The sequence below is a fragment of the Lichenostomus cassidix genome, chromosome 2 (assembly GCF_008360975.1).
Source record: "Lichenostomus cassidix isolate B80296 chromosome 2, HeHo_3.0, whole genome shotgun sequence".
In the NCBI taxonomy this organism is placed as follows: Eukaryota; Metazoa; Chordata; class Aves; order Passeriformes; family Meliphagidae; genus Lichenostomus; species Lichenostomus cassidix.
The window spans coordinates 109157156-109172515 of NC_139482.1; the positions used below are offsets into that span (position 1 = coordinate 109157156).

Here is a 15360-nt window from a genome sequence, read left to right on the forward strand (position 1 = left end):
GATGCCTCTGTTCCAGTCTTGTCAAGACTGGCAAGAATGATATTTTATGTCCAGGAACTCAGCAACTCCCTATAATGTCTGCCTAAGGTCACACAGCAGCTGGACTTATTAAACACATATATGTTGAGCTGTGCACCTGTACTTTCTAGCACAGAATGGTAAGCAGCATTTTGTATCCTAATTCATATGAAAAGGAATACACAGTGCATACCACAACAGATGGAAATAATGAGGAGGTAAAAGTGATGATTGGGATGAGAGAGGAAAATGGTTTGATGATGGACCTTTCTTGGTGTGCTCTTTCTGAATTCACCGTAAGTTCTTCCCTGTGCTGATTTCCTCTTCCTAGTTCATTCCTACACAATGGCATTTCAGAAATTCTCACACCTGTCTCCCTTCCAGTCTGAGCACAGCATAAGTGAAAATAATTGGGAAGGAGATTAAAATCAATTCATAGAAGCAGTGGAGGAGGGAACTCCAACTCATCTGTCTCCATCATTTAAGTGAAATTTAGACCCTCCCTCCTACAGTTTGTGTTGCTCAGTCATGACAATCCTGTGCCAGAACAGGCGAGAGGAGACAGTCCTGTCACTCCTCTTCTTCTGACCAATCATTTACATCTTTAAAAGTACAGATTAAAGGGGGGAGAAAAATGAAAAAAAACTAGTAATGGTAACATATTGAGAGACAGACTCGTGCAAAAAAGCAAAGCAAATTGATTAATGCCAGGAATGTACAGTACATTACTGAATAACCATTTACAACTGATCATGGTAATGAGATGACATAATAAAGACTGATATTTCTAGGGAAAAGCTAGGAACACAACAGGGACACAACACAATTATTTTGCATATGCAAGAGAGGAGCATATTACCTACAGAGAAGTATGGGGTACAACCTGGGAATGCTTGTTCTTGCTTTTCCTTTTGGCCTTTTGCCTCCACCTGCTTATAGCATCAATCTTTAGCAAGATTTAAAAAGCTCTCTGGAGGTAAATCAGCTGGATTGTCTCAGTAAGTAGCCCTGGGAGACAGAGGTTAATGGCCTTATTATTGCTTAAGGACCAGGTAGGTAGATTTAAAACTTGAGACAAAACAGGAGGGGACAGATGAACACAGGGCTTCTGAACCAGGAGGGAGGGTTCCTGTTCCAAGAACTTGCTGTTCCAAGTCTGCAACAGTCTGAGTAACAGAGGAGCAGCTGAGATGTCTGTAGCTAAAGCTGATGGAATAGATTACTGATTAGTTCCCTACTTATCTAGCACAAATAAATCTTAAAGAAATGCATCTCATAAATCAAGTAAATCTTGTAAGAAAAGCATCTAATTTGACCCTCTCTGTTTAGGGAAGGATAAATAAAACATTTCTCATAAGAGTAAGCCAGAGGCATTGCTTGAGGTTAGCACATGACAGCAGTCATAAAAATGTTGCAGGAGAGTTCGTCATAAAGACAGTTTCTACTTATTAGCTCTCCAGACCAATGTACCCTTAGGACTAGTACAAAAAGAGCAGGAAGAAACAGAAACAACAAAAGAATCTTTCAGTTCTAAAACTATGCTGACTGTGCTTCTGTTAAAGACATGGTCTGCCATTTTGGGGATGGGGGATGGAGGATGGAGAACAATATTATGAAAAACATTAAACATGTCTCCCAATGGAAAAGGCAATTGCTGCTCAAACTACTCAGGCAGTCAATTCTAGCAAAATAGACAGCTGTTTTTAAGAGTGAACGCTCTTCCCCAGAAGAATCAGACAGATCATGGTAGTGTCCTAAATCCCTACCAATATCATTAAGTCTCTCTATTGGGTGATAACTTCCATGGCACCAGCCTGAAGAAACCAGAAACTCTCATTGTAATCCATAACTTTACCTGCCCAAGAAAGTACAGCACTCTCCAACTTGTACAAACATCAGTACATATTTGATACAAAAGTGATCTGGAGCTTTTGGTTGGCCTGGTCATAAATGAGCCCTGAGATTTTATATGCTACCTGTTAAATTCTCAGGCTTGTGACAAGAGAATCAGCCAGTTTCCTCCAGGATAGCATGTCATACTGTAAGCTCCCAGAACAGCTGCAGTTTAGAAAGGAAATTGCACTTACAAACTTGATTCCATGCCCCAATACTGTCTGTGATTTCTTTTGGTTGAATAATCTTTGTTTTCTGTAAAATGGTTCTGTCACTTGGTACTTGGAGTTCAGTTAGAGGGAATCATACAGCCATCAAGCAGCAATGAAGTTTCCAAGATGATCTAATAGACTTGGTCTGTAAAAGCTCAAACTCATTTACAACAAGCAATATTTACCTTCTATTAAGGAATATATTTTGAGTTGTAAATTCTAGGGACCACTTAGTTACATGCATTCACTTTAGCTAAGTAAATCACCATCCTGCAATGGAGAATTCCCCTAGCAGAGAATAAAGAAGAGTGAAAAATCCTATTTGGCAAAACTCCACCTCCTCCAAAGACCACATTCAACCTACCTTATTGTAGAGGAAGAATTCTGTGAGGAAAACCAGCTAGAATTATACCAGAAAAATTGAATAAATCAGAGCAGACAGTGCATTTTCTCATATTGATATCATAACTCAACTTAATAGCTGATTATGGAGACCTGAACAGCTGTAAAAACCGCTTTGTATCACGCCTCAACCCAAATTATTTCATCTTCTGCACCCTGCCACTGAATTCAGGAAAAAGAGATTTGATCTTATGTTAAGCCAGCTTATCACATGAAGAGAACTAGCTGAAGACTTTAGATCTGGATCTGAATTGGCCTAAAGTTTCAGAAATTGTTGTCCCTTTCTATTTGCTTTCTTATTTTGTATGACTACTGCTCCATCCTTAGCTTTCATTGATGAAATTAAAGAATAAAGAGGAAATCAAAATAGAATACATTTTTAAAAATTAAAATAAGTCATTAGGTCTGTTTTGAGAAAGTGGCCACCCTCTCGTGGTGCAGCAACCTACACTGTGTGCTCTCCCAATCTCCCCTTTCACAGAGCCCTACCTGAGCTCAAGGCATGCAGTGCTGTGATCTACAGGCTGAGATGCTTCTGGAGCATGAATACAGAATGTAACTCTCATCTGTTGCATTTTACTAAACTCAAATACAAGAGGCACAGAATTTGAGGGACAGAAGAGTTTTCTGTGAACATCCCCTATCACTCACTGGAACTGGCATTGTTTCTGCTCTGTTGTGCAGTCAGGCCACAAATCAGAAAAGCTGAGCAGGTTTTATTAATTCCTGAGCAGGAATTAATTTTAGAAACTGAAAGGCAAGGATAACTAGTAAAGTTCCACTTTCCTAGTGTGTACCTATAGCAGGACTCTATTTGAATACAAGGATGTGTGGCACAGGATGCTAATAGCTTTGTTTTCTGTTATTAAAAAGTAACACCACACAAGCAATGCAAGCATTTAGAAACTGGTTTTCTCGGGCAAGTATGACCTCTTTGATTTTGTCAAGAAATTTTGCAGCTCCAGTACTGATGTTTTTAAATAAATGTGATGATAAAGGTTCAAGATACTGAACTTTTCTATGTAGTATATGCTTTCAACAGTGCCATAAAAACCAAACAAAATACAGAGACATGACATGCTGACAGTCACAGCCTACACAGTCCTCTAAAGGAGTAGCTTTAAAATCTGCTCACTGATTCCTACACAGAGATATCCACTATATTATAGTTAAACCAGTTTATCTTCAAAGTGTAGAACTGAAGAAACCTGACATATATCTGAGATCCCCAAGTCTCACCAGCATGTCTTCTCCATTTCATTCCTCATCTCTCTCACTTTTTGGAGGGCAGGAGTTTGTGGCTTGTTGAGGGCTGGGAGATCACTCATTGCCCAAGTAGTATCTGCCTCTCGAAGGTCTAAGCCCCTCATGAAAGCAGTACCCTGAGTTTTCTACTTGAGCCAAATGCAGATTTTTTCAACTCACAGCAACTCAACATTGTCAAGATTACTACCTTGTGGAATTAGTTTCAAAGGTTATTCAGGGACAGAAAAACTGACAGAGCATAAAACACCCCCTTTGGAAACAAAATCAAGACAACAAGTAGCAACAAACACCTTTCCACATTGATAGAATAAACTGCACCATATGGATGGCAAAACACTATTTTTTTCTGTATAAAACTTTCCTGGCAGCCAAGATTTTAAAAAACATTTTTTACCTGGGACATAAGTAAAACAGGAACAGTCTGACATAAAATCTCTAAATAACACTTTGCATCTAAATGTATTTTTATGGAAAGCTATATTTTGAAAAGATCTAACAAATACCTTGCAAATTATGGCTCTAGGTAGAATGAATTTCAAAGTGATGTGTGGGAGGTAGCCATACAGAGAAGAATCCCATATTTATTAGCCACTTCCATAGCATTATGTGCTATAATACACTATTAATTTTCTGGATATATGTACAAGTGGCATTATTAAGAAGTTCAAAGGACTGAATAAGTTTGGGAGATCATATTTTTTTATTTATTTAGTATAATTTAAAGTCACAGCCTGACTGAAGGCAAAAAATATAAATTTATGATTATACAAAATCTCTGAAAAGCATGAAATCACTTTCACAAAAAACTTTGGAAAAGATGATGTTCTGGAAAAGATGATGTTCTGTAAAAACACAACTTTCCAGGTATCTGCTTCTATTTAACAAACCTATGAGAGGTAAACTAATATAAGAAGCAGAATGTCTGTGCACAGACATATTTCTTTTAATGCACCGCCTTCCAAGGCCCTGTTCTAAGACATGGGTGACAAATGGACCATCCAGTAGTTTTGAATTGCTAATTAATTCTCCATTATATGCTTAATCAAAGTTCCATGTGAATTTTAGGACAATCCCAGATTTTATTCAAACTGCAAAACCCCAGGTTTACAAACTAAAATAAAAAATTTTTACTATTTGTCATTCAGCCTTTCAATAGTCAGGAGGAGAGAGACACAACCCATAATGGGACCAAACTTCAAGATTTCTGCCTTATGTTTTCCAGAGATCATGTTTCACTGGCTTTAAATAACTGGAGCTATGGAAACACTATTTACACATTAACTTTGCACACCAAAAATGGTTGGTCCTTCACTTGATCTGATCACTGAAAACCGCACTGCCCTCAATTAACTAATTCAAGGTAAGGTATTGTCTACTTTTTTTTTTTTTCCTGGTAGGAGGAAAGGCTTTAGGGTAGGATTAGTGAGGCACATTAATTTTTGAAATTAAATGCTCTCCTTTTGCTTGCCCATATCTACCTTTCCACTGAAGACAAAAAAAAAAATCTCTACTTTGTAAGATAGCCAGCTGTAGCCTGAGAACAGCCCATGGAAATCTGCCCTTGCAGAGTAAATACAAGTCCTCCCATGTGAGATAGAAATGGGCTCTGAAGCTAACATTATATTTTGTACCAATGCCACTTAAACCCTCTTACACTTTCTGTCATTAATCCATGTCCTCATCAGGACCTTATGTGCACTATTGGCCTTTACTTTTTTCTGGCCACCTCTCCCAAGACCTCCAGCTCCATGCCCCTTCCCAGGAGCCCCACTGAAGCTGAACTATACCATGAGCAAGTTGGGGCCAAGGATGGCCCAGGCTGCTCCCGGCTTGCTCCCTGCCCTTCCTGCACTGAGCTGCAACCTGCACATCCCCTCCTGCTTTCCTGCTGGTCACTGGGACCTGCTACTGCCAGCAGCCCTGCCATCTGCTATGTCAAGTCTCCAAAACCTTTTTCTGTTTTTCTCCTCAGTTTCAGAATCTTTCCTCCCTTTGATACTTTATCAGAGGTAAAGCTATGACCTGTAATGCATGCTCCCAAAGGAAATATCTTCTATTCTTGCCAATCTCACCGCTTGTTCTTATCAATAAATTGTCTTTGCAAGTGTTTTGGGTTTGGGGGGTTTTTTCTGAAATGAACAATTACAAGAAAATGTCACTGAACTAAGACAGTGGTAATGTAAAACTCAGACCATGAACTGAACTTTGAATGGGCAGCTTTTCTGACTCCTCCATTAGCTGTTGCCTTCATGTATTGTAGCAGAGGTAACAAGGGAAACTTCTGCTTCTGGCAGAAGTGTAAGAAGAGATATTGAAAGTCATGAGATCATCTGTTGGGATAATCCTGTACAAAGAGATCACCATACAGAGTTGATCCACTTTTTGAGCTTAATTCTCTCAATAAGTAATTATGTAGCAAATCTCAATATAGTTGATTTGGATTAACTTCTAAGGTTGATTAAGATAGAGCTCACAACACCCCAGGAGACAGGAGGTAAGAATATAAAGTCATTTGTGCCAATAAGAAGAAACAGGCCAACAAAGTGAGGGCCTAAAATGGCTGCATGGCAGTGAAAATGTCATGTCCTGGTGACAAAGAGGAAGGAAGGAAGGAAGGAAGGAAGGAAGGAAGGAAGGAAGGAAGGAAGGAAGGAAGGAAGGAAGGAAGGAAGGAAGGAAGGAAGGAAGGAAGGATGGAAGGAAGGAAGGAAGGAAGGAAGGAAGGAAGGAAGGAAGGAAGGAAGGAAGGAAGGAAGGAAGGAAGGAAGGAAGGAAGGAAGGAAGGAAGGAGGCTATTTCACACCTTGCCTCTGACCTGCAGCAGAACAACTTTGCAGAACACTAGAAGTGTTAGAGCATTCGCAGATGTTAGTCTTGGCCCTCATGTCTGTATATTCCTTGATATTTAAAGAAAAAAGGCTCTTAATTTTTAAATCTTCCTGTGTTTTCTCTTACAGCTTCCAGTTAACACTTGCCCAAAACAGTGAATGGCAAACACAGTGCCCAGCTGCTGTAACACCAGTAATTGTATGTGGAAGTTACTGCAGGATCTCTTGGTGTCCACATGGCTTTGATGTGTGAAGCATATGAGTTTTAGAAAATGGGCTGCTGGAAAAAGAGTATAAAAACACACTATCAAAAGCACTTGCCAGAAACACATGGAAAGTACACAGACCTATTAAGCAGGACATAAATTCAGCAATCAGGAGAGCACTCAGCCAAGCAAGCTTTATGAAATAAAGAGTTGTGAAATATGGATTGTGTGGTAAGAAGTAATATTTAAGGAGGAAGTGAAACATCTTGCTTTATACAGGTATACAGATGCAGATACATACTCATATTTTGTACATAAATTGAAAACCCAGATATGAAGTCCAATGCTTCAGTGACTTGAACTATTATTTTGATTTTGACCTTTTTTAATAATTAAAAAGAAAAATACCCACTGCTAAATAGCTACAGACAATTATTCTAGCACTTCTACAGCCTCATCCTCCTGCAGTTCTCTCTGTTTGGGCTACATACTCAATACTTAGTTCAATCAACAAATTAATGACTGTATTCATTTCAGCTCTGCAAGGCCAGAATCATGTTCTGAGACACATTTAGAGAAGTTTAGGGGCTAAATGTTTGTCTTCTAGCCTGAGAAATATAAAAGAAACTACAGCATTAATGCACATGGAATTAACTGCAGTTTTTACCAAAGTACCCCAAACTTACTTGAGTGTCAAGAGAAGAGCCAGCATGGCAAGACAGCCTGAAATGGAACAAGAGGATGAGATGAAAGGCAACTGAGCCCCATTGCTGTCTCAGGATGGACTAGGAGCACTGTACTGTACTGGCAAAGCTCACACAGGGCCAGTGTGAGAGACACATCCTTCCAGAGAGGTGATGCTGGGCACAGGTTGCCCTGGGGTCCCTGCAAGGGTACTGAACGCCATCTCTATGCAACTGAATCCCATTCTGCTACCTAAAGCCAGGATGAACAGCCACAGCTGCTGACTTCTGCATTATGTAAATACACTGAAGAAGGCAGCTGTATGACTGAATCTAAAGAAAGCATTCAACTTTAGGGCAATTAAGGTTTATTCACACAAGTACTAACAATGTAGTCCACAGGCTCTCTTGTGCATAGATAAACATGCTTTTATGATGAGGCCTGGAAAGATTTATCACAACCATCAGTGAATATGTATTCTTCATAGATCCAGTAAAGCCCAAGTTAAAACAAACATTTTAAAAACCTCTTTTGAATTTTAGCTGTGCTAATAAAACCAGAGGAAAGTTTCCAATGGCTATTCTTTACCCTAACTGAACAGTAATGTCTGGAGATAAGGATTTGTTTTGTGATTAATGTTCAGCTATAACACACAGGAAACACATAGCTTCTCCAGCTTTTCTTGAGAAATTGATTGATTTGCTTTGGGAAAGTCAATGAATTATGCCATGCCTGTATTTACTAATCAGTAGACAGTGGTAGAACATGCTTGCCTCACAGGACCAATGTAATGTTAAGCTGGTTTATTTTTATTGATGTTTTCAGAATCCCAAGTGTGTTATGTAAATCCAAAGAATTAAGATATAGGAACTTCTGTCAATTAAAATATTGATGAAGGTATAAACGATTTATTCATGTATAAAGTTATTATGCAGAATTATCTTCTTAGAAACAGAATTACAATAAAACTTGTATTACCCATAGTAATTATAGATGTTAAATGACAAATGTAAAAATTAACACTGCAGTATCATATGCAGTACAAGGACAAAACTTTCAACTAGGAAAAAACAGCAAAAAGTGGAGAAAAATTTTGAAGATGCTGCCACGACTGACATTGCCTATGTTACATGGACAGGAAAGTCCTATTGACTCACAGCTAACAGTAGACTTACACAGTCTATTTTTTTTTCATTTGCTATTAGACATAAATAGCCCTAGATATAAGTTCTAGGTACTGTAAACATCATTGTAAAGTAAGCATTAAATATTAAACAATCAAATAAAATCAAAATCTTAAAACAGGAAAGAAGAAACAGGCTAAAAGCAAAGCAGCATAGTCCCTGCCAATTTTATATTTAAAAAAAAAAAAAAGAAGAAGAATGACGATAAAGAATTATCTCTGCAGAGTTTAGAGATAGTCTTTAAAAACTACTTATGTCTTATACTACATAGAATGATCTTGAACTGGCATAATGAGTGTAGTAGAAATAAATATTGTCCTCGGGTTCATATCCCAAACCAGATGTATGCAGGGCTAAGTACTTAAGACTATGAAATTCAGACATTTAGGCCAGGTTTCTCAAAGCTTAGGCTAGGCAACTGGGAGTCTGAGATGCTGAAAGACATTTTGGTTCTTGAAGCATTCAAGACACTTCTACAGATGCACAGAACCACAGAACATGACCACCCAGCTCTTGAACAGGAGGGAACTGTTGTCACCATTTTCCTCAATAACACAATCATGCCACATACACTTTCAGAATAATTAGTACATATATTTATAAATAGAACACCTACCTTACGTAGACATTTTTGTGTAAAGATAAATTAGTTTCGTATGAATGGATTGTTACAATCATTGTAAAAATGTTTTATCTCAATTCCAAACTAAACCTAAAGAAAAAGTTTCATCTACTGAGTCTTTTAATAACTTTGCCTTCCAAAGAGACGACAATCCATTGACTGGCAATAACCACTGAGATCTGTGATAAAGTCATGGCTGCTCTATCTCTAACAAGAGCAGATTTTTCAGTTCCTCAGTGTTTTGTCACTCATTCAGATCCATTAGGAATTCCAATATCTTTTTCCAATATTACATAAACCTGTATATTATGGCTTTCCTGGAAGCAGGATGGACAATTAATTGAATGATTATGTATAGAGGTGGATTTTATAAAGCTTCTAACGAACCATAGAGAAGCATCAACCTTGTGAGACATCTTTAAGGCACAACGGGCACAAGCAGAATATTCCAAAAACATGCCTGTATCTCATTCCTTCATGTCTCCACCTCCCAGCTGAGCCAAGAGGGTGTGAGGCGGCACACATGCCACAGACTCATCTGACTACTTTTCCACTAAGCACAGTTATTCTTGCTAAGCAACACACTGGGGGAAACAGAAATTTTCAAAACCTTTATTTTAGTCATTTAATACAGCTTTTGAAACAGGTCCAGTCCCACGGGGCTCCATCTGCAAAAGATTTTTTAAGAGCGTATGACTAAATGTGCAAAGTGAGACAAGGATAAATGCATTCAGAGGGGGTCCAAAAAAACACATATCACTGATTCAGTAAAAAAGGCGTAAAGAATATACATGCGTCCTTTAGAGAGCCAATACACAGCTCACTTTATAATGTTGTGGACTGAGGACAGGCCATAAAGGGGCCATTCATGGTAACCCCTAAGGAAATCAACTCACCTTTCCTTGTTTTTCGTGCAGATTCTTTCATTAATCCTGAGACCATGCAGCCCAGGAGCTCAATGGCAGAAGGTACAGGGCAGAAATTCTGAATAGCTCTGCAAGGGATCTTCCTGGTGGAGTCAGGAAATTCCCAAAAGCCATGTGAAACACAAGAGGAGGAAACACATTACTCCATGACCTCTACCAAAATATAACATGGCGTCAGATGCAAGATACAAGATTTCATCCCAATGTTAATTACAACACTCATGAAAGTCAATCACACTCTTGTCTGCTGGAGCACCTGAACACAGAGGTTACGTTTGTATCATTGCAGGTGCCTTAACAACATGAGCTCTTTGCATTCTCCTGATTCTTCTGTAGGATTCCATCAGCTTTGGTTCATGGCCGCTGGATATGACTGTTCTCATCAGACAAAGGGAAAAATACATAAATATATATATATGTATATATAAAGTGTGTGTGTATGCATGTATATGAAGAGAACAGCATGTATCATTTCCCATCAGATCTGGGGGTAGCTGATGGCATATTCATGATGAGAAGAGTTAGAAAACACAGACTGAATAGGTGTGAAGGGACATTAAGAATGACAGTCTGACCAAAGCAGTTGATGAGAAGAGGCATCTATATGGGAAATACTCAGTTGTACCACGCCAAGATCCAAGCAACAGCTGCTGTATTTCATAGAAACACTGTGGGCTCCAAGAAGCAGCAGCTTAGAGAAAACTCTAGAGATGCATATGGAATTCATCCAGTATTAAAATGTTTCATGGCATGCCACACTTACAGGGTGAAATGAAAACTCACATCATTCACAGACCCCTACCTTTGGCTCTATATTTTCATACTCTTTCATCAGTTCCCAGTGAAACACCAATGTTGACTGTTTACACAACTCTCAAATACCAAATTCCAGGATCCTTTACTGATTGCGCAAGAATACCATTCTGTAATATTTGTAACAGTCGCTTATTCATTACCACTCATTTTGCAAAATTATTTGATTGCTGTCTTTTGACTGTGTTTAATAAACATAACAAACATTTCACAGCTTTCAATGCCTACCTACACCACTTTCCCCTCCCTGCCTCACTAACTAATGTAGATGCTGGTTTTTTAATTGTTTCTGTGAAGTATTCAAAATCAGTCACTGTTAGAGATGAAATACAAAGCAGGATGTTTTGATGAAACATATGGCAGACAAAACCTCAAGCAGACTGATAGGGATTATTGGCAGTTGTTCTTTTTCACTCCCCATTCTGTGGGGAATAAGATACTGCTAGAGACCATCTGGGAAATCCATCTAGCAAATCCCTTGTTGTTGTAGGGATCTAGGACATCAACCATGATTCCAGTTCCTCACTGCTTTCCGTGGCATGTTACAGCTGTACCACTGTTGTTTTCTATAAGGCTGAAAGTTATTAATCAGAATTTTGTGGACATTGTGAACTGATCTGTTGCATATCCTCCTGAAGTAAGTGTCTATTACCCAGGTACTCATTTACAGAGGACTAGACTCAGTAATTAAAGTTAATTCCTCGCAGTCCTATTTTCTGGGAAGTAACACTGTTATCTATATCCATTATTTTGTTCCTAAAACCAAAATTTAAGATGGGTCTTCTCTTCCTATGAGTCTTTGGAAGCAAGTGGAGGATAATGGAGGAGAATTACTAGAAAAAGCTGAAGTAGCAAAAGGCAAGCAACAAAAAGAAAGATGAAAGAGAAAAAAATAGTTAAATAGTTTTAAAGTTGAATTCTACTTGTCTTTCCGTCTTTCCTGAATTAAAAAATTGACCTCTTCTCTCACATCACCCAGCAAATCCAGCTGCACAAATAAGCAAAAAAAAAAAAAAAAAAAGCATTCAGGGTTCTAACATAATTAATAATTCTCAGCAATTGCCACGGAGAGCACACAAAAACACAGCTTGAAGGTGTATCAAGCATTCAGCAAGACATTTGACTACTGGCATTCATTCAACAAAAGACAAGATTAGAAAGTGAGTTGTAAGACAACTAATAAAAATCGTATTTATTTTAAATCTCATCAATATATTGTTATAAATGTCATTAAAGAAAAAAAAAACCTTTGACTTCCTTCCTCTCTTTCCACAGGACTGGTCTTGGCACACAAAAAATAATTCAATACCAGAAAGAAAAAATTAGGAGTAACATTCATGATTATCAGCTTCTTGAATAACAATATAGTTTTGAAGGAGTGTAATGTATGTAGAAAGTAGCCAATTACCAAGCCATTCATCACAGATTAGTTTTGAGGATCAGCTCTTCAACCTCGGCATCTGAAAAATAAAAAAATGACAGTTCATTAACTGTAAATAATATTAAGACTAAGCACAATCACAGTAGGTAGCAATTTTGTTGCCCCATTATATCTTGGTCAATTTACCATCAAATAGTGTTTAATCTTCCAAGAGCAAGATTTGCTCTCAGTCTTTTTCTAGTTGGCAGAGGAGCTGCATATGTAATAACAGAAGAAGAAGAAAAAGGTGCAGCAAATAATTTGAAGTGGTAGGACATCAACACAACTCCAATTTCCTTCCTAGTGGGATAAAAACCCCAACAAACCACAAAAAAAAACCCACAAAAAAAAGAGTTAGGGATTGTAATAAGGCCAGCCTTGAAAGTGTCTGTTGGGAACAAATCCAGGCTGAACTGAACAGGAGTTTGCCTGAAAGGTACTTTGTGTTCCCAGACTGATGAGCTATAAAACACTCTTGGCTGTAAACAGGGAGGGAAGTAGTAATTTCATACCTTACCTCACTGATTGCAGAGGAACTTGATAGCTTTCTCTCATGTCTGAACAGATGTCCACTAAAACCAAGTTGAAGAAAGTCCTGCGTCTCCTTCATGTACAAGTGCTTCTTTTTTGACATGAATGTCCAAAGACTCCAAAGGTAAAAATAAATGAGGATAGACAGCTGGATCTGTGAGTAACACACATGCAATCTGGAATCAAGAGCACCACTTTCTGACACTTGACCAATGTGCACTTCTTCCTTTAAAAAAAAACTTCTCAGAAAATTTATAAAAGGTCACATTAAAGCTTATTCTCTTCCATGCCAGTTTTACATTAGCTGGGATTTCATAGACATATGGAGCCAGACTGTATTCTCCATCACAGGTATGTAAATGTGGAGTAGTATCATCAACTTTGGTTTAATTGATCTGAAGTTGCACCATTGTAATGAATGCCCTGCAGGAAATCAATTTCATTTTCAAGAGCTTTGACTGAACATGAAAATCTGCTACAAAATATACTTCCAATGGGAAGAATTAGGCATAGAACTGATGTTAACACAGACAAAGGACTTTGATGAATGTTACTGTTAGAGAACACTACAGAATTCATATTTTCTGACCAACAAAACACTGATTTTTTTCATGCAGCTGTAGTTGCATGAAAACCATGCTCTTCAAAACAATGATCTATTTAGCCATTTATTATGGGTACCCCCCAAAATCAGAAGATTCAAGGCTGGAAAAAACAGTGCTCTATAAAACCACGGTTCTTACATTTGAACAGTGCTTAAACAGTGCTTATTAAACCACTGAACTAACATCAAACTTTTTTGTTTCCAAAGAGCTTCTCAGTGGCCTATAACAACCTCCCTACAAAAGGGCAGCAAAAGAGAACACCTTTTTTTCTTCACAGAACAAGCATGCTTTATCCAAATAACAAATAAGCTGACTTTTGGAGGCAGAAAACTGATTTGCTCAGCCTGCTTGTTTTCTAAAAGAAGGGAAGGGTAAAATCAAGGTGTCAGATAAAATGGTAAAGTAAAACATAAAGGAGTTAGACTTTTTGAGAGCAACTTATAAAATCCCTATGCATGAAGACGCAATTCATTGTTTAAGAGAAAAAAACAGGCTTATTTGCAGATGAGTGGGTAGGAAAAAAACAGGAGGTTACAAAACAGCTTGCATACGCTTTTTGTTCTCCTTTCATTACTGTTCTCCACACATAGAAGAGAATGGGTTTATCTTCTTCTATTGCAGTGTATTCATCTCCTAAGAAGAGAAAAGCACTGACATGCCTGTTACCTTTGCACAAACTTGAGCATAGCAGAGAAAGAAGATATATGCTACAACAGAACACTTGAGCTTGCCTTCACACACCAAAGATGTGAGATGCAAGACAAAAGACATAGCCCTGTATCACCTACACACAAGGGTGGCAGGGCTGGATTATTTTATCATTTTCACTTTTAAATCTCAGTACAAACTATTTCCATGGATTTAGTGTAAAGCAGAAGTGGTGGAATCCATCGGGTAACAATTAAGGCAAAGCTGGAAGATGTCACCATCCTGTCCTCAGTGCTGTGGTTGGAATGATGAGAGCAGACTGGACCCTTGCCGAGCTGCAGACTCATTCTGCATTGGTATCTTGTTGCTCCAGAGTGTGCATAATGCTGGCTTTGCCTTCTGCCCCACTCCTGTTGTTGCTTGCTCAAAATCTAGTATGCCACTAATTGTAGTAACATGTCCTGCCTAAACCTTTCACTAGACTTTGCTTCACTCCTCATAAGTTAGTTATTACAGTAGCAAACAGTATTTCTTGCTAAGTCTCTTCCTAGTCCTAACAATTAAGCCATAAAATAAGGCTGTAATCCCCTGGGCTGCAGACTTTTGAGATACTTGCATCAAGAAAACAGGAGTCAGTAAAATATGGCATTGCTTTAACACTTTCTATCTGACCATGGAAAGGAAATAAAATATAACTGTTAGAACAAACAAAACAAAGTCTACTTTCCTCTTATGCCATATCGGGGTAGTGAGATCCAACTTCAAGCAAGGGAGATGATGAAAAGTTCTGAGGAGAGATGAGCTAGAATCAAAAGTTCCTTTCTGACAGGCTAAACTCTCAATTCAGATTAATTAACTTGGGCATTTGGCAAAATAAACTAGATGGGCAAAAGGGCATCTTCTTTGTACTAAAAAAAGCCAACATGCAGAGTTTAATGGAATCCTCAAAAGAAGAAGAGACACTTATCTTAACCTTTCCAGCTTCCCTCCTGCATAGGTCTGAGGTAACTATATCATATAAGTACCACATGACAATGTTGCCATTCAGCTGAAACCTGTCTATTCCACTTGAATATAAGTAGTCAATGACAATGGAAAAAAA

General features: G+C 38.2%; 1 protein-coding gene and 1 long non-coding RNA gene across 5 annotated transcripts in view; both read right to left on the reverse strand.

Annotated features, from left to right (window-relative positions):
• The window catches only part of NOL4 (nucleolar protein 4), a 191900-nt gene that overhangs the window by 59267 nt on the left and 117273 nt on the right, over positions 1 to 15360 (reverse strand). The gene's annotated exons all lie outside the window — the stretch shown is intronic.
• LOC146441959 (uncharacterized) lies at positions 9745 to 15130 on the reverse strand. The gene is made up of 3 exons (XR_014850100.1): positions 12463 to 15130; positions 10212 to 10324; positions 9745 to 9983 (listed from the first exon to the last, which is right to left on the reverse strand). It is a non-coding gene; the product is annotated as an uncharacterized LOC146441959 (long non-coding RNA).